Here is a 19,353-nt window from a genome sequence, read left to right as displayed (position 1 = left end):
ACGCTACCTGCCCCAATGCATAGTGACAACTGTAAAGTTTGGAGGAGGAGGAATAATGGTCTGGGGCTGTTTTTCATGGTTCAGGATAGGCCCCTTAGTTACAGTGAAGGGAAATGTTAATGCTACAGCATACAATGACATTCTAGACGATTCTGTACTTCCAACTTTGTGGCTACAGTTTGGGGAAGACCCTTTCCTGTTTCGGCATGACAATGCCCCCGTGCACAAAGCGAAGTCCATACAGAAATGGTTTGTTGAGATCATTGTGGAAAAACTTGACTGGCCTGCACAGAGCCCTGACCTCAATCCCATCAAACACCTTTGGGATGAATTGGAAAGTCGACTGCGAGCCAGGCCTAATCGCCCAACCTCAGTGCCTGACCTCACTAATGCTCTTGTGGCTGAATGAAGGCAAGTGCCCGCAGCAATGTTCCAATGTCCAGTGGAAAGCCTTTCCAGAAGAGTGGAGGCTGATATAGCAGTAAAGTGGTGACCAACTCCATATTAACGCCCATGATTTTGGATTGAGAAGTTTGAGGAACAGTTGTCCACATACCTTTAGTGTACTTTGTTCCCCCTGAGATTTTTGGGATGCATGATGCCCCTGCCCATCAGAAGGAATGAGTCGATGGGAGTCCATTTCACTTCGAGTGTATTTTGTGGCTATCTAGCTATGGAGTGGTGTAAAATGGATGTCACCTTGAAGAATGATATTTTTTCAGACATTGTGTCAGTCGTCTACCCATTAGATGTATAATGGCGACGGAGGAGATGGCTGCCGTTTTACGATCTCCTAACCAATTGTGCTATTGTGTGTGTTCTTTTGTTTAATTTGAAACGTATGTTTCTGCCACCGTGTGTTATGACCGAAAAGAGCTTCTAGATATCAGGACAGCGATTACTCACCCCGTGCTCGCGGAATACTTTTTCTTCAAAGAGTCGGACGGGAAGGATTCACTTCAGACACCCGACAAGGCCCTCATCCTGTCATTCGCAGGAGAAAGAGACAAAGATATCGGGGACAAAGATCTGGGTGTCCTGTAAGGATCAGACGCCGAGCGGGTCTCCCTTTACCATCGGTCTTATTAGCCAACGTACAATCAATGCAAAATAAAATAGATAAACTATAATCACGTATCTCCTACTAACAAGACATTAAAAACTGTAATATCTTATGTTTCACAGAGTCGTGGCTGAACGACAACATGAATAACGTATAGCTGGTGGGTTTTAAGGTTTTTTCGTCAGGATAGAACAGATGCCTCTGGTAAGACAAGGGGTGGCTTTCTATGTATATTTGTAAACAACAGCTGGTGCACAAAATCTAAGGAAGTCTCAAGGTTATGTTCGCCTGAGGTAGAGCATCTCATCATAAACTGTAGACTACTTATCAAGAGAGTTCTCATCTATATTCTTCGTAGCTGTCTATTTACCACCACAAACCGATGCTGGCACTAAGACCCCACTCAATGAGCTGTATGCGGCCATAAGCAAACAGGAAAACGCTCATCCAGAGGTGGCGCTCCTACTCCACACAGAGACGTGTACAAAGTTCTCCCTCGCCCTCCATTTGGCAAATCTCACCATATTTCTATCCTCCTGATTCCTAAAGCAGGAAGCACCAGTGACTCGGTCAATAAGAAAGTGGTCAGATGAAGAAGATGCTAAGCTACAGGACTGTTTGCTAGGACTGACTGCAGGACTGCTTTGCACAGACTGGAATATGTTCTGGGATTCCTCAGATGGCATTGAGGAGTACAGCACATCAGTCAATGGCTTCATCAATAAGTGCAGCTGGTTGCATCACTGCCTGGTATGGCAACTGCTCGGCCTCCGACCGCAAGGCACTACAGAGGGTAGTGCGAATGGCCCAGTACATCACTGGGGCCAAGCTTCCTGCCATCCAGGACCTCTATACCAGGCGGTGTCAGAGAAAGGCCCTATAAATTGTCCAAGACTCCAGCCACTCTAGGCATAGACTGTTTTCTCTGCTACCGCACGGCAAGCGGTACCGGAGCGACAATTCTAGGTCCAAAAGACTTCCAGCTTCTACCCCCAAGCCATGACTCCTGAACAGCAAATCAAATGGCCACCAGGACCCCTCTTTTACGCTGCTGCTACTCTCTGGTTATTATCTATGCAAAGTCACTTTAACTAATATGTACATGTACATATGACCTCAATTACCTCAACTAACCGGTGCCCCCGAACATTGACTCTGTACCGGTACCCCCCTGTATATAGTCTCGCTGCTCTTCAATTATTTGTTAGTTTTATTTTTTATTTTTTATTTTTTACTAAACACTTATTTCTCTTAAAAACTGCTTAATTTAAAGCATTGTTGTTTTAGGGCTTGTAAGTAAGCATGACACTGCACATGTGACAAATACAACTTTATTTTATTTGATTTGATTAGATGCTCTTTTTACTGCTGGGTAAAAGATGATCCGACAGCAACATAGCCAACTGAAATAGCAAATCTAAAGGTACCTCAGGCTTTTCCAGCGGGGTTCTCCGTCCATCGCGCGGACAGGAAGAAAGAACTGAGAACTCTCCAGGAAAAAGAAAGGTGTAGATGTTTCATGATTAACTGCTCATGGTGTGATTGTGTCCTTTTTTTTTCTCCAATTCTCCTTCTCTTCCTCTCCCACTTTCACATAAGTCTTTCTTTCATTCATTTTCTGTCTTTAATTCCCCCTCTCTTTTTATCACCTATCTCACCCTCTCCCTCTCTCTATCTCTCCCTCTGTCTCCCTCTCCCTCTGTCTATCTCTCCCTCTGTCTCTCTCTCCCTCTGTCTATCTCTCCATCTGTCTCTCTCTCTCTCTCTGTCAATCTCTCTCTGTCTCTCTCTCTCTCTGTCTATCTCCCTCTGTCAATCTCTCTCTCTGTCTCTCTCTCCCTCTGTCTCTCTCTCCCTCTGTCTACCTCTCCCTCTGTCTACCTCTCCCTCTGTCTCTCTCTCCCTCTGTCTCTCTCTCCCTCTGTCTCTCTCTCCCTCTCCCTCTGTCTATCTCTCTCTCTCTGCCTCTCTCTCCCTCCATCTCTCTCTCTCCTCTGTCTCTCTCTCCCTCTGTCTACCTCTCCCTCTGTCTACCTCTCCCTCTCCCTCTCTCTCCCTCCGTCTCTCTCTCCCTCCGTCTCTCTCTCCCTCGCTCTACCTCTCCCTCCGTCTCTCTCTCCCTCGCTCTACCTCTCCCTCTGTCTCTCAAATTTTCAAATTCAAGCTGCTTCATTGTGTCAATATTGCCAAAGCAACAATGTATGCAGTATACATTTTAACAAAATTATAAACGATAGCAAATAATAATATAAAATGGTAGTAAATAATAATAACAAATTAAATACAAAAATAATAACAATAAAATGGTAAATGGTAGTCAATAGTAGAAATGTAATAAATATAAAATCTAAATAAATCTGTCTCTCTCTCTCTCTCTCTCTCTCTCTCTCTCTCTCTCTTTCTCTTTCTCTCTCTCTCTCACTCTCTATCTCTCCCTCTCCCTCTCCCTCTCTCTCTCTCTCTCTCTCTCTCTCTCTCTCTCTCCCTCCGTCTCTCTCATCCTCCATCTCTCTCTCCCTCTGTCTCTCTCTCTCTCTCCCTCCGTCTCTCTCATCCTCCATCTCTCTCTCCCTCTGTCTCTCCCTCCCTCCGTCTCTCTGTCTCTCCCTCTGTCTCTCTCTCCCTCTGTCTCTCTCTCTCTCTCCCTCCGTCTCTCTCATCCTCCATCTCTCTCTCCCTCTGTCTCTCTCTCCTCTGTCTATCTCTCCCTCTGTCTCTCTCTCTCTCTCCCTCCGTCTCTCTCATCCTCCATCTCTCTCTCCCTCTGTCTCTCTCTCCCTCTGTCTCTCCCTCCCTCCGTCTCTCTGTCTCTTCCTCTGTATCTCCCTCAGTCTCTCCCTCTGTTTGCAGTGAGGGAGCATATTATTTTCTCATGTCTTTGCCTCTGTAGCTCCTGCCTATGGATCTTCAAATAAGATATTTAAAACAAACACACATGTCATGTCCCTCCTCTCTTTCTCTCCCTCATCTATCTCTCACCCACAACCACATACAGCATCTCCATTTCACTTTCAGAAGCACTGTTTACACCTATTTCTAACATGTGTCCTTCATCCTGATATTGACCTGACTGACTGCCTCTCTCTCTCTCGCTGCCTCTCTCTCTGCCTCTGCCTCTCTCTCTCTCACTGCCTCTCTCTCTCTCACTGCCTCTCTCTCTCACCACCTCTCTCTCTCTCGCTGCCTCTCGCTGCCTCTCGCTGCCCTCTGTCTCGCTGCCTCTCTCTCTCTCTCTCTCTCTCTCTTTCTTTCTCTCTCTCTCTCTCGCTGCCTCTCTCTGCCCCTCTCTCTCTCTCTCTCTCTCTCTCTCTCTCTCTCTCTCTGCCTCTCTCTCTCGCCGCCTCTCTCTCTCTCGCTCCCTCTCGCTGCCTCTCTGTCTCGCTGCCTCTCTGTCTCGCTGCCTCTCTCGCTCGCTGCCTCTCTCTCTCGCTGCCTCGCTCTCTCTCTCTCTCTTGCTGCCACTCTCTGCCCCTCTCTCTCTCTCTCTCTCTCTCTCTCTCTCTCTCTCTTTGCCTCTCATCTCTCTCTGCCTCTCATCTCTCTCTGCCTCTCTCTCGCTGCCCCTCTCTGCCCTCTCTCTCTCTCTCTCTCTCTCTCTCTCTCTCTCTCTCTCTCTCTCTCTCTCTCTCTCTCTCTGCCCCTCCCTCTCGCTGCCCCTCTCTCTCTCTCTCTCTCTCTCTCTCTCTGCCTCTCTCTTTGGCTCCCTCTCTCTCTCTGCCTCTCTGCCTCTCTGCCTCTCTCTGCCTCTCTGCCTCTCTCTCTCTCTCTCTCTCTCTCTCTCTCTCTCTCTCTCTCTCTCTCTCTCTCTCTCTCTCTCTTCAGGGATGGGGATGACCAACCAACCAGCCAGGCCTGTAGGCTGCTGCCTCCTTGGAGCCTCATCAATACAGCCATTCTATCTAGCAATTAACATCGATCAGCGCTCGTCAATACTGCCAACGCCCAGACAAAGACCCAGGGTGCATTGCTTAAGCCTGCCCTTTCTCTCTCGTTACTAGAACAAATCCCCAAACAGCGCTCTCATTATATGAGGGCATTCTGGCCTGACCCCAAGATCACTGACTAGAGCACCAGTAATATATCCAGAGACAGGGTTTCCTGACCATGTGACCTGACCTGGAAAAACTGGGTCCTAACTGTAGTCATTAGGCTAAGTTATAGCCTATGAAATTACTAGAGCCCGGAGTATTTCCTGGATCACTGCAGGTAGGTTCTGTGGTAATGAGGGGCTCGCAGATTATGGTGGTTATGGTGTAGTTTTGAGGGTGAAGGGTGTAGGTTTATTTTGGGATGGTTACTGGTTAGGGTGTAGTTTGGAGGGTGAAGGGAATATGTTTATTTTGGGATGGTTACTGGTTAGAGTGAAGTTTTGAGGGTGAAGGGTGTAGGTTTATTTTGGGATGGTTACTGGTTATGGTGTAGTTTTAAGGGTGAAGGGTGTAGGTTTATTTTGGGATGGTTACTGGTTAGGGTGTAGTTTTGAGGGTGAAGGGTGTAGGTTTATTTTGGGATGGTTACTGGTTATGGTGTAGTTTGGGGTTGAAGAGTGTAGGTTTATTTTGGGATGGTTACTGGTTAGGGTGTAGTTTGGAGGGTGAAGGGAATATGTTTATTTTGGGATGGTTACTGGTTAGGGGGGTAGTTTGGGGTTGAAAGGTGTAGGTTTATTTTGGGATGGTTACTGGTTAGGGTGTAGTTTGGGGTTGAAAGTGTAGGTTTATTTTGGGATGGTTACTGGTTAGGGTGTAGTTTGGGGTTGAAAGGTGTAGGTTTATTTTGGGATGGTTACTGGTTAGGGTGTAGTTTGGGGTTGAATGGTGTAGGTTTATTTTGGGATGGCTAGGGACAGGTGGAGGTGTGTGCATGCTATGGCCTCTGGCAAGAGATCACAACCTTTATGGCACAGGTGCTAATAGACAATCACCCCTTACTCTTCGATCACACCGACAGTACCATTACATTTTGGTACGCCAGAATGACATTCATTTCCAATGAAACACTGCGTTTTCCTTGCAGCGTTGCGGTGCAGAGGCAGTTGCAGTGTGTTCGGTGTGGTGCAAACATACCTTGGATTTATCCAACGTACGAGTCAAACTGGATGTGTAGACGGCTTGACAGGAATGGAAGCAGAAGGTGAATGTTGAACTTCTGTTGCACACATATCCAGATGATGCTGCACACATATCCAGATGATGCTGCACACATATCCAGATGATGCTGCACACATATCCAGATGATGCTGCACACATATCCAGATGATGCTGCACACATATCCAGATGATGCTGCACACATATCCAGATGATGCTGCGTACTCTTCTGAAGCAGTGATGCTGTCGGTGTGTTGGAAGCGTCAGGGTTGCTGGATCAAGGCCTATTCACCTGATCCCCCCCTAAATGGCTAAATGGACACTGCTATCATACCAGGACTTCATGGTCTATTGCAGAGGCTAATACACTGAAAATGCTGATCATTTGGGGGGGGGGTTTGTTTTGGTTGGGGAGCAGTTTGTGTGTGTGCTTGCATTAATTTGCGTGTGTGTGTTTATGTGTGTGTGTATGTGTGTGATCTTTGGACATTGTGCTGTGTGGTTTCCATTCCTACCTGAACCCTCTGGTCACATGGGGAGATACAGGGCATCTGGAAAGTATTCAGACCCCTTCCCTTTTTCCATTTTTTTGTTACGTTACAGCTTTGTTCTCAAAAGGATGAAATAAAACATGTTCCTCATCAATCTAAACACAATGCCCCATATTGACAAAGCGAAAACAGGTTTTTAGAAATGTTTGCAAAAGTATTAAAAATAACAAACAGAAATACATTATTTACATAAGTATTCAGACCCTTTTCTATGAGCCTCGACATTGAGGTCGGGTGCATCATTTCCACTGATCATCCTTGAGATGTTTCTACAACTTGATTGGAGTCCACTGGTGGTAAATTCAATTCATTGGACCTGATTCAGAAAGGCTCACAACTGTCTATATAAGGTCCCACAGTTGACAGTGCACGTCAAAGCAAAAACCAAGCCATGAGGTTAAAGGAATTGTCTGTAGAGGTCAGAGACTGGATTGTGTCGACGCACAGATCTGGGGAAGGGTACCCCAAAATCTCTGCAGCATTGAAAGACCCCAATAACACAGTGGCCTCCATCGTTCTTAAATGGAAAAAGTTTGGAACCACCAAGACTCTTTCTAGGCCTGGCCACCCGGCCAAACTGAGCAACTGAGAGAGAAGGGCCTTGGTCAGGGAGGTGACCAAGAACCCGATGGTCACTCTGACAGAGCTCTAGAGTTCCTCTGTGGAGATAGAGAACCTTCCATAATCAAATATCAAATCAAATTTGATTAGTCACATGCGCCGAATACAACAGGTGTAGACAGTAGTAGACTTTATAGTGAAATGCTTACTTACGAGCCCCTAAACAACAATGCAGTTTAAACAATATGGATAAGAATAAGACACCTCTGCAGCACTCCACCAATCAGGCCAGATGGCAGCCACTCCTCAGTAAAAGGCACATGACAGCCTGCTTGGAGTTTGCCAAAACTGGTGTTTTGCGGGTACTATTTAATGAATCTGCCAGTTGAGGACTTCTAAGGCGTCTGTTTCTCAAACTAGACACTCTGATGTACTTGTCCTCTTGCTCAGTTGTGCACCGGGGCCTCTCACTCCTCTTTCTATTCTGTCTAGAGCCCGTTTGCGCTGTTCTGTGAATTGAGCAGCGTTGTAAGACATCTTCGGTTTCTTGGCAATTTATAGCAAGGAATAGCCTTAATGTTTCAGAACAAGAATAGACTGATGAGTTTCAGAAGAAAGTACTTTGTTTCTGACCATTTTGAGCCTGTAATCGAACCCACAAATGCTGATGATCCAGATACTCAAATAGTCTAAAGAAGGCTAGTTTTATTGCTTCTTTAATCAGGACAACAGTTTTCATCTGGGCTAGCATAATTGCAAAATGGTTTTCTAATGATCAATTAGCCTTTTAAAATGATAAACTTGGATAAGCTAACACAACGTGCCATTGGAACACAGGAGTGATGGTTGCTGATAATGGGCCTCTGTAGATATTCCATCAAAAATCAGCAGTTTCCAGCTACAATAGTCATTTACAACATTAAACAATGTCTACACTGTATCTCTGATCAATTTGATGTTATTTTAATGGACCAAAAAAGTGATTTCTTTCAAAAACAAGGACATTTTCTAAGTGACGCCAAACTTTGAACTTTGAACGGCAGTGTATATATTGACATTTTAGAATGAGAATGTAATGCAACAATGTGGGAAAATGCAAGAGGTCGGAACACTTTCCGAAGGCAGCGCATCAGCCCAGCATTAATCACGAGTCAAGTCTCAACCATTCCCCAATGTGCCGATGTATGAGACACTTTATAACGGGGCTTTGATGACAGGGGCCCTTCTTGCAAACGTTCTCATACATTTGAGTTGTGGAATGTGTACAGTGCGCCGGCTTTGAAATGGGAACCTGTTCACCACTTGTCCACGTCTGGAAGATTAGAGCCCCGACAGCTGCGACCGCGCGACACCAGGAATTAATTAACGCCGCGAGAGATGAAGAGAAACGAGAAATGTTGTTTTCATTAGCGGCGATGTTGGTGGCACACGGCCTGGTCTGTACCTCTCTCACTGTCGGTGAGATGAGTCCTGTGAATATGAAACGTCTGCGTTCCACGTATGGGAATCCGTCGCAGCTGCTGTTGAAAATGGATCTAAACACAGTCCAGTTGAGTAACTTTTCTTTGACACTTTCAAGCTGAAGTGTTTAATACTCGTTTGGAGTCATGTCAGCAGCGTTCTTTATGATTAGTTATTAATCTCCCTTTACATTCCCACAGTCACCCTCTGATTATTTACAGGCTGTAGTAGGTAGACATAGTTTAGCTCCCCATACACAGCCTGACTATGCAGTGAAATCTCAGTTTTATTGAATAGTGAATGGGATGGAAGTTCTAGTATCCCTGGTCTAACAAGTGTAATCTATAGGGTTTCAGTAGACGGCTTCTGGGTGGATGTAGTTTACTGTGAGAGGCTTCACTGTGTTGTTAGATGTAGTCGGCTGCCGTGCGTGAGGCCTGTGGCTGCTGTGTGCATGGAGATTGTGTGTATGTGTGTTTTAGGCGTGTGCTGCGGCGTGTGTGAGTGTGTGTACGACTCGTGCAATGCTTGTGCCTGTGGTGTGTGTGTATGAGTGTGTGTGTTCTCCTGCACTCTGTTAATGGTGATGTGAATAGCAGCTGTGGTTTATGTTGGACACTGGTCCTGGTTGTTGTTTTTTCTGCTTGTTTCATGTTCTGACGGCGATGGAATCTACAGGCCTAGGAATCCAAGCTTCACTCCTCTCTTCTCCTCTCCCTTCTCTCCTCTTCCCTCTCATCTTCTCCTATCTTCTCCTCTTCTCCTCTTCTCTTCTCCTCCTCTCCTCTCTTCTCCTCCTTTACTTTTCTCCTCTCTTCTCTCTCTTCCCTCTCTTCCCTCTCTTCTCTCTCTTCTCTCTCTTCTCTCTCTTCTCTCTCCTCTCCTCTCGTCTCCTCTCCTCTCCTCTCCTCTCCTCCCTCCCTCCTCTTCTCTCCTCCCACCCTCCTCTTCTCTCCTCTCCTCTTCTCTCTCCTCTTCTCTCCTCCCTTCTCTTCTCCTCCTCTCCTCTTCTCTCTCTTCTCTCTCTTCTCTCTCTTCTCTCTCTCTTCTCTCCTCTCCTCTCCTCTCCTCTCCTCTCCTCTCCTCTCCTCTCCTCTCCTCCCTCCCTCCCTCCCTCCTCTTCTCTCCTCCCACCCTCCTCTCCTCTCCTCTCCTCTCCTCTCTCCTCTTCTCTCCTCCTTTCTCTTCTCCTCCTCTCCTCTCCACGAGAGGAAAGGGAACTTAGCTCACACACTTTCCATCTTCTCCCCCTCCTCAATCTCCCCTTCTCCTCCCTTGTCTTTCCTCTGTCTATCTCTCATAATTTCTTTCATGCTTTCCTTCATCCACATCCCCTTACCACCTCCTGCATACCATCTCACTCCCTACTTATCTCTCTCTCTCTCCGTGCCCTTCCCTTCTCACCGTGACTCAAGCCAAATGCCCAGGTGCTAGTCAATTGCAGCACATTTATTTTTGGAAAAACAAAGGCATTCTTTTGCCTGGTCCAGAGAGACTATTTTTGGCAAGACCTGTCTGTTTGAGACTTGATAAATGAAGGTACCGTACCAGGCATGAGAAATAGAGAGAGGTGAGAGAGACGGGAAGAGAGAGAGGGGAAGGAAGGAGAGGGGGAGTGAGATGGCAGGAGGGAAGGAGAGAGGGAGGGCAGGGAAGGAGAGAGAAAGAGAGAGAGAGGAGTGGAGAAGGGGAGATTGAGTGAAAGAGAGAGAGGGGAGGGGGTCTGGTAAGGGTTCAAATCAAATCAAATGTTATTAGTCACATGCGTCAAATACAACAGGTGTAGACCTGACAGTAAAATACTTACTTCCATCTCTCCCTAACCAACAATGCAGTAAAAAAATATGGCTAAGAATAAGAAATTAAAGTAACAAGTGGTTAAAGAGAAGCAGTAAAATAACAATAGCGAGTCTATATACAGAGGGGTACCGGTACAGAGTCAATGTGCGGGGGCACCGGTTAGTTGAGGTAATAGTTGAGTTATTAATCAAAGTGACTATGCATAGATGGTAGCAACAGAGAGTAGCAGTGGTGTAAAAGAGGGGGGGGGGGGCAATTCAAATAGTCTAGGTAGCCATTTGTTTAGATGTTCAGGAGTCTTATGGCTTGGGGGTAGAAGCTGTTTAGAAACCTCTTGGACCTAGACTTGGCGCTCCGGTACCGCTTGCCGTGCAGTAGCAGAGAGAACAGTCTATGACTAGGGTGGCTGGAGGGTGGCTGGAGTCTTTTAGGGCCTTCCTCTGACACCGCCTGGTATAGAGGTCCTGGATGGCAGGAAGCTTGGCCCCAGTGATGTACTGGGCCGTACGCACTACCCTCTGTAGTGCCTTGCGGTCGGAGGCCAAGCAGTTTCCATATCAGGCAGTGATGTAACCAGTCAGGATACTCTCGATGGTGCAGCTGTAGAACCTTTTGAGGATCTGACCCATGCCAAATCTTTTCAGTCTCCTGAGGGGGAATGGGTGTTGTCGTGCCCTCTTCACAACTGTCTTGGTGTGCTTGGACCATGATAGTTGTTGGTGATGTGGACACCAAGGAACTTGAAGCTCTCAACCTGCTCCACTGCAGCTGCGTCAATGAGAATGGGGGCGTGCTCGGTCCTGATGGGTCTTTAAAGAGAGACTGCACAGACTGCACCCTTCACACTCTTAACACACCCACCCACATGCCCATTTGTACACCTGGGAACAACCACCCACTTAAACGGTTCCATAGTACCCTTATGCTAAAACCTAAAGCCCTTCTCTTGTTAGCACTTATGCTAATGCCTCAAGCCTCTCTCTACCTCTATTGCTAACGCTAAACCCTCAAGATCCCTTCCTGTGGCAGTCACACTAAGGCCCTGTCTTTGTCCTGTCTTTGCTCATCTGAAGCCTAAAACCCCACGTCCTCCTCTCTCTCTCTCTCTCAGCAAAAGTGCTAATTTGTAAGACAAATATTATAACAAATTAAGCAGCAAAGCAATGGACGGGTGTCAGCCTGACGTCAGCCTGCATTTCATTAGCAGTGCTAGGCTAACTCGTTCCATATGGAGGAGCAGCCCACAGTGGGGCAGCCCCCTGCTGCCCAGCCCAGCATGGCCCGGCCACGGGCCCCTGCCTCCATCGGCTGACTGGCCCCCACCATTATGTCATCTTTAATTTGGACTTGTCACACATCACCTGACACCTACCCCTGTCATGCCGTAACCTTTTGTCCCATTGGAGCAAAAAAACATCTCTGGCGGTTTTCTCTCTTCTCTCTCTCTGCCTGTCTGTCTTTTCCACCCTATTTTCATCACTCACCCTCTTTGTCTCTCTTTCTCTGTCTGTCAGCATCTGTTTCCGTGACTGCTTTCCCTCAACTCCTCCTCCCACTCCTCCTCCTTCACCTCTTCCCATTCTTCCTCACCTCTTCCCATTCTTCCTCCTCCTCATCCTTCTTCTCCTCCTCCTCCATCTCTCCTCCATCTCTCCTCTTCTCTGTCACTTGTTCTCCTTTTCCATGGCCTGGCTTTGGGGTAGAAAGAGAGTGGGTCAGGATTCTGGAGAGTGGCTGGGCTATAGAAGGTGGACAGGACTGTGGAATGTGATACAGTGCGTATCAAAAGGACTCAACCCCTTTGGATTTTTTCACATTGTGTTGTGTGACAAAGGGGGATTGAAATATATTTAGTTGTGATTTGTTTTGTCATTGATCTACACAAAATACTCCGTAATGTCAAAGTGAAAAGTAAATTCTACAAATGTTAATTTATCAAATTAATAAAAATGTAAGAATTGAAATATAGTTATATATGAGCTGCAGGACAGGAAGGAAACTGCTCAGGGATGTCACCATAAGGTCATTGGAGATTCAACAAGTGCCACAGAGTTCAATGGCTGTGAAGGGAGAAAACATAGGATGAATCAACAACATTGTAGTTACTCTACAATTATGACATGAATGAGTGAAAAGAAGAATAAAAATATACAGAATGTAATTTTTTTCCAAAACATACATACAGTTGATGTCGGAAGTTTACATAAACCTTAGCCAAATACATTTAAACTCAGTTTTTCACAATTCCTGACATTTAATCAGAGTGAAAATTGTCTTAGGTCAGTTAGGATCACCACTTTTTTTTAAGAATGTGAAATGTCAGAATAATAGTAGAGAGAATGATTTATTTCAGCTTTTATTTATTTCATCACATTCCCAGTGGGTCAGAAGTTTACAAACTCTTAATTAGTATTTGGTAGCATTGCCTTTAAACTATTTAACTTGTGTCAAACTTTTCGTGTAGCCACGAGCTTCCCACAATAAGTTGGGTGAATTTTGGCCCATTCCCCCTGACAGAGCTGGTGTAACTGAGTCAGGTTTGTAGGCATCCTTGCTTGCAAACTCTTCGTCAGTTCTGCCCACACATTTTCTATAGGATTGAGGTCAGGGCTTTGTGATGGCCACTCCAATACCTTGACTTTGTTTTTCTGAAGACATTTTGACACATCTTTAGAAGTATGTTTGGGGTCATTGTCCATTTGGAAAACACATTTGCGACCAAGCTTTAACTTCCTGACTGATGTCTTGAGATGTTGCTTCAATATATCCACATAACTTTCCTACCTCATGATACCATCTATTTTGTGAAGTGCACCGGTCTCTCCTGCAGCAAAGCACCCTCACAACATGATGCTGCCATCCCCATGCTTCTGACATTTAACGGTTGGGATGGTGTACTTCGGCTTGCAAGCCTTCACCTTTTTCCTCCAAACTTAACGATGGTCATTGTGGCCAAACAGTTCTATTTTTGTTTCATCAGACCAGAGGACATTTCTCCAAAAGGTACGATCTTTGTCCCCATCTGTAGTTGCAAACCGTAGTCTGGCTTTTTATGCCGGTTTTGGAGCAGTGGCTTCTTCCTTGCTGAGCGGCCTTTCAGGTTATGTCAATATAGGACTCTTTTTACTATGGATATAGATACTTTTGTACCTGTTTTCTACAGCATCTTCAGAAGGTCCTTTGCTGTTGTTCTGGGATGGATTTGCACTTTTCGCACCAAAGTACATTCATCTCTAGGAGACAGAACGCGTCTCCTTCCTGAGTGGTATGACGGCTGCGTGGTCCCATGGTGTTTATACTTGCGTACTGTTTGTACAGATGAACGTGGTACCTTCAGGCATTTGGAAATTGCTTCCAAGGATGAATCAGACTTGTGGAGGTCTACAATTTATTTTTCTTGGCTGATTTCTTTAGATTTTCCCATGATGTCAAGCAACGAGACAGTGAGTTTGGAGGTAGGCCTTGAAATACATCCACAGGTACAACATTCAATTGACTCAAATGATGTCAATTATCCTATCAGAAGCTTCTAAAGCCATGATATAATTTTCTGGAATTTTCCAAGCTGTTTAAAGGCACAGTCAATTTAGTGTATGTAAACTTCTGACCCACTGGAATTGTGATACAGTGAATTATAAGTGAAATAATTTGTCTGTAAACAATTATTGGAAAATGTACTTGCGTCATGCACAAAGTAGATGTCCTAACCAACTTTCCAAAACTATAGTTTGTTAACAAGAAATTTGTGGAGTGGTTGATAAACGAGTTTTAATTGACTCCAACCTAAGTGTATGTAAACTTCCGACTCCAACTGTATGTATACAACAAGGCACTAAAGTAATACTGCAAAGGAACATGACAAAGGAATCATGGTGTGGGTATGCTTGACATGGGAAAAGACTGGAGGTTTTCAGTAGAAAAAGAAAAAGGATTGAGCTAAGCACAGGCAAAATCCTAGAGGAAAACCTGGTTTAGTCTCAAATCTACACTGGTTTCTTACCAAGAAGACAGTGATTTTTTTCTGAGTGGCCAAGTTACAGTTTTGACTTAAATCTGCTTGAAAATCTCTGGCAAGATTTGAATATTGCTATTAAAAAGAATAATGGGCAAATATTGCACTTTCCAGGTGTGCAAAGCTCTTAGAGACTCACAGCTGGAATCGCTGCCAGAGGTGATTCTAACATATATTAACAGGGGGGGTGAATACTTATCTAATCAAGGTATAGTAGTGGTTTATTGTTCATAAATATTCCCAATTTCTTCCGATTTGGCGTTACATAGTATTTTTTGTCGATCAATGACAAAAATCTCAATGAAGTTCATTTCAATCCCACTTTGTAACTCAAACGAATGTGAAAAAGATGTAAGGGAGTTCAAATCCGTATGATATCCACCGTGGAAGGACATGGAGAGAGAATTTCAAGGAAAGGAGTGATGGCAAGAAATGAGCATGAGGATGTCAGGATTTGGCCAGGGTTGTTCCGGTTTTTGGTCACTAGATGCCCCCATTGTGCCTTTTGACCTTTTGTTTTCCCTTGATCCCCATTATTATTTGCACCTGTGCCTCGTTTCCCCTGATTGTATTTAAACCCTTTGTTTTCCTCAGTCCTTTGCTCTGTGTTTGTATGTTAGCACCCAGCCCTAGTACTTTGTGAACTCTTGTTGATCCCGGTGGACTCTCTTGTGGAATTCTGTTTTTTGTTCTTGTTTGTTTGTTTTTGAGTATTTTTTGAGGCTTTTTGTGCTATACCTTCCACCTTGTGGATTTACCTTTTTGTCTTGGAGGATTACCTTTGTTCTTGTGGAATTCCTTTTGAGGTTGTGGAGTTACATGTTTTCCTGAAGAACTTCATTTTTTACTTCATTAAATACATCGTCTCAAGTACTGCTGTGTCTGCCTCATCTTCTGGGTTCTGCCAACTATTCGTGGCTCAGTTGGTTAAGTGACTGTTTCTCACTCCGGAGACCCGGGTTCGTAACCGGGTCCTGACAGAAACACAGAGCCAAAAAATGAACCCAGAGGCAGCCAGTTCCCAGGACCATGTTGCCAGGCTGTTCCACCACCAGGAGACTGTCCAACGCCACGAAGCTGCCCTGGTTCAGCAAGAGGCCTTAATGGCTAGACATTCTCATCTTCTGTCGGAGATGCTGACTTCCATAAAGCAGATATCTGATCGACTTACCTCGGCAACAGTTCCCGTCCCAGTACCTCAGATTCACGTACCCATGGCAGTTAACCCTCTGGCTGAACCTCGTCTTCCAGCTCCCCAACGGTTCTCAGGTGATCCTAGTGCTTGTAAAGGGTTTCTCACCCAATGTTCTCTCTCCTTCGAGCTGCAACCCTCGTCGTTCCCCACCGACCGGTCTAAGATCGCATATATCATCACCCTGCTGTCGGAAAAAGCCCTGGCCTGGGCTACTGCTGTGTGGGATGCCCATAGTTCCTGCTGTGCCAGCTACTCTGCCTTTGCTGAGGAATTCAAACGAGTGTTTCAAGGCCCAAGCAGTGGTCCTGACTCAGCCAAACAGCTCCTGACTCTCCACCAAGGTCGGCGCAGCGTGACGGACTATGCCATCCAGTTCCGCACGGTGGCAGCAGCGAGTGGCTGGAACAACGAGGCGCTCACTGTGTGCTTTCTGAAAGGCCTTTCCGACACTATCCAAGATGAACTGGCCACTCGGGAACCACCGGACAATCTCGAGTCCCTGATCAAGTTGGCCTCACGCATTGACCAGCGTCTGAGAGAGAGAGAACTCAACCGTAGACCTCTAGCCCCTATCAGTCCCAGCTCCGAGTCCCCACCTTTATCCTCGCTGGCTCCACCGGAACCCATGCAGATTGGACGCATCTCCCAGGCTGAGAGAGACCGCTGGATGAGGGAGCAACGCTGTCTATATTGCGGCAAACCGGGCCATTTCCGTTCCACGTGTCCCGGGCTCCAGGGAAACGCTCTGTCCCGTACAGACCGGGGGGAACTGTAACGGGAAACATAACCTCCTCCCATCCGTCCAACTCCCGTCTGCTCATTCCAGTCACCCTTTCCTGGGACAACCACAAGCTTCACCTTCAAGCCTTGGTAGACTCTGGAGCCGCAGGTAACTTCATGGATGGTGTCTGGGCGAAGGAGAATGGCGTTCCCTCTGAACCTCTAAGTGACCCCATGAGGGTTACTACATTGGTTGGAAGCCCTTTGGGATCTGGACTTGTCACTCATGTCACTACCTCCTTGCGACTTTCAGTTTCACAACACAAGTAATTGATGAACTTTCATTTGATCTCCTGTTCCGAGTTCCCTCTCGTCCTTGGATACCCCTGGCTTCACAGCCATAACCCTCACATCGACTGGTCTGTGGGCACTATCAAGCAGTGGGGTCCTACGTGCCAAGCTACATGTATTTTCCCGAATTCCCGAGTTCTACTCCCGAGTCTTTAGAATCCATCGACCTGACCCGAGTTCCCGAGTGTTACCATGACCTCAAACTGGTATTTAGCAAACAGAGGGCCACCATGCTACCACCCCATAGACCTTATGATTGCCCCATCGAACTGTTTCCGGGCACTTGCCCCCAGGGGTCGGATCTTTTCCCTATCTCCACCCGAACGAGCTGCTATGGATACCTACATCAAGGACGCTCTGGAAGCAGGCCTCATGCGTCCATCCACCTCCCGGCGGGAGCAGGGTTTTTCTTTGTGGCCAAGAAAGACGGTGGATTACGTCCTTGCATCGACTACCGGGACTCAATGCCATAACCGTCCGTAACCGTTACCCGCTACCCCTTATGGCCACAGCCTTCGAGCTGCTCCAGGAAGCAGTTGTTTTCACTAAGCTTGACCTGCGGAACGCATACCATCTTGTGCGGATCAGACCTGGTGACGAGTGGAAGACCGCGTTCAACACGCCTACTGGTCACTATGAATACTTGGTGATGCCCTTCGGCCTGACCAACGCCCCAGCGGTGTTCCAAGCGCTCATAAACGATGTGCTTAGGGATATGCTTAACATATTTGTGTTTGTTTACTTGGATGACATCCTCATCTTTTCGAGCTCTCTTCAAGAACACACAAAGCATGTCAGACAAGTACTCAAACGCCTCCTAGACAGCCATCTGTACGTTAAGCCGGAAAAATGTGAATTCCATTCATCCCAGTACAATTCCTGGGATTTGTAGTGGAACCCGGTCGAGTCCAAATGGACCCCAGGAAGGTAGGGGCGGTAGCGGATTGGCCCACCCCAAATCCGTTAAGGAAGTTCAGCGTTTCCTGGGCTTCACAAACTTTTACCGCAAGTTCATCAAGAACTTCAGCTTGGTGGCAGCCCCTCTCTCAGCTTTAACCAAGGGTGGCAATGCAAGGTTTTTGTGGGGAAGAGAAGCTGAGACGGCCTTCCAAGGACTCAAGCAGCGCGTCCTCTCTGCTCCCATCCTGATACTACCGACTACGGATGAACCGTTTGTGGTGGAGGTAGACGCCTCAGAGGTTGGTGTTGGAGCTGTCCTGTCTCAGAGGGGTGAAGACAAGAAGCTTCATCCGTGCGCTTTCTTCTCACACCGGCTTACCCCGGCTGAGAGGAACTACGATGTGGGGGATCGTGAACTCCTAGCGGTTAAGATGGCATTGAAGGAATGGAGACACTGGCTCGAGGGGGCTTCTCACCCGTTTCAAGTGCTTACGGACCACAAAAATCTGGAGTATATCCAGCAGGCGAAGCGGTTGAACTCTAGACAAGCTAGATGGTCTCTTTTCTTCAATCGATTCCAGTTTATCCTCACCTATCGGCCCGGGTCGAAGAATCTCAAACCGGATGCCCTGTCCCGAGTCTACGCTCCTGCCATTCGAGATGACACGGACATGCCTGTCCTTCCTGCTGCTAAGATCGTGGCTCCGATTTCGTGGCAAGTTGAGGATACCGTGAGACGAGCTCAAGCTATCGAACCGGACCCGAAAGGGGGTCCTGCCAATCGGTTGTTTGTCCCCAAGGCAGTGAGGACTCAGGTCCTTCTGTGGGGGCACTCCTCTCGCCTCACCTGTCACCCGGGCGTAGGTCACACCTTGGAGTTCATCCAGCGTAAGTTCTGGTGGCCTACCATAAGAGAAGACGTTGCCTCTTTCGTCAATGCCTGCCCCGTGTGTTGCCAGGGCAAATCTTCTCACCTCCGCCCTCAAGGAGTCCTTCACCCTTTACCTATTCCCCACAGACCCTGGTCCCATATCTCGTTGGACTTTATTACTGGCCTTCCTCCATCCCATGGCAATACTACTATCCTAGTCATAATCGACAGGTTTTCAAAGGCGGCCAGGTTCGTCCCTCTGACTAAGTTACCTTCTGCCAAGGAGACGGCTGAGTTGGTAATTAATCATGTGTTCCGAGTCTTCGGCATTCCTCAAGATATGGTTTCTGACAGAGGTCCCCAGTTCGCCTCGTGTCATTGGAGGCCAGCCGGCTTATACCGTCCATCGGATACTGGATTCCCGCCGGGTGCAGCGGTCCTGGCAGTATCTGGTGGACTGGGAAGGCTACGGTCCCGAGGAGCGCTCCTGGGTTCCTGCCAAAGACATACTGGACCCTGACCTCATTCGTCAGTTCAGGGATCTCCACCCTGAGAGAGCTGGTAGGAACGTCAGGAGCCGTTCCTAGGGGGGGGATTCTGTCAGGATTTGGCCAGGGTTGTTCCGGTTTTTGGTCACTAGATGCCCCCATTGTGCCTTTTGACCTTTTGTTTTCCCTTGATCCCCATTATTATTTGCACCTGTGCCTCGTTTCCCCTGATTGTATTTAAACCCTTTGTTTTCCTCAGTCCTTTGCTCTGTGTTTGTATGTTAGCACCCAG

The sequence above is a fragment of the Oncorhynchus nerka genome, linkage group LG5 (genome assembly GCF_034236695.1).
Source record: "Oncorhynchus nerka isolate Pitt River linkage group LG5, Oner_Uvic_2.0, whole genome shotgun sequence".
Classification (NCBI taxonomy): Eukaryota; Metazoa; Chordata; class Actinopteri; order Salmoniformes; family Salmonidae; genus Oncorhynchus; species Oncorhynchus nerka.
This window is presented reverse-complemented; position numbering follows the sequence as displayed.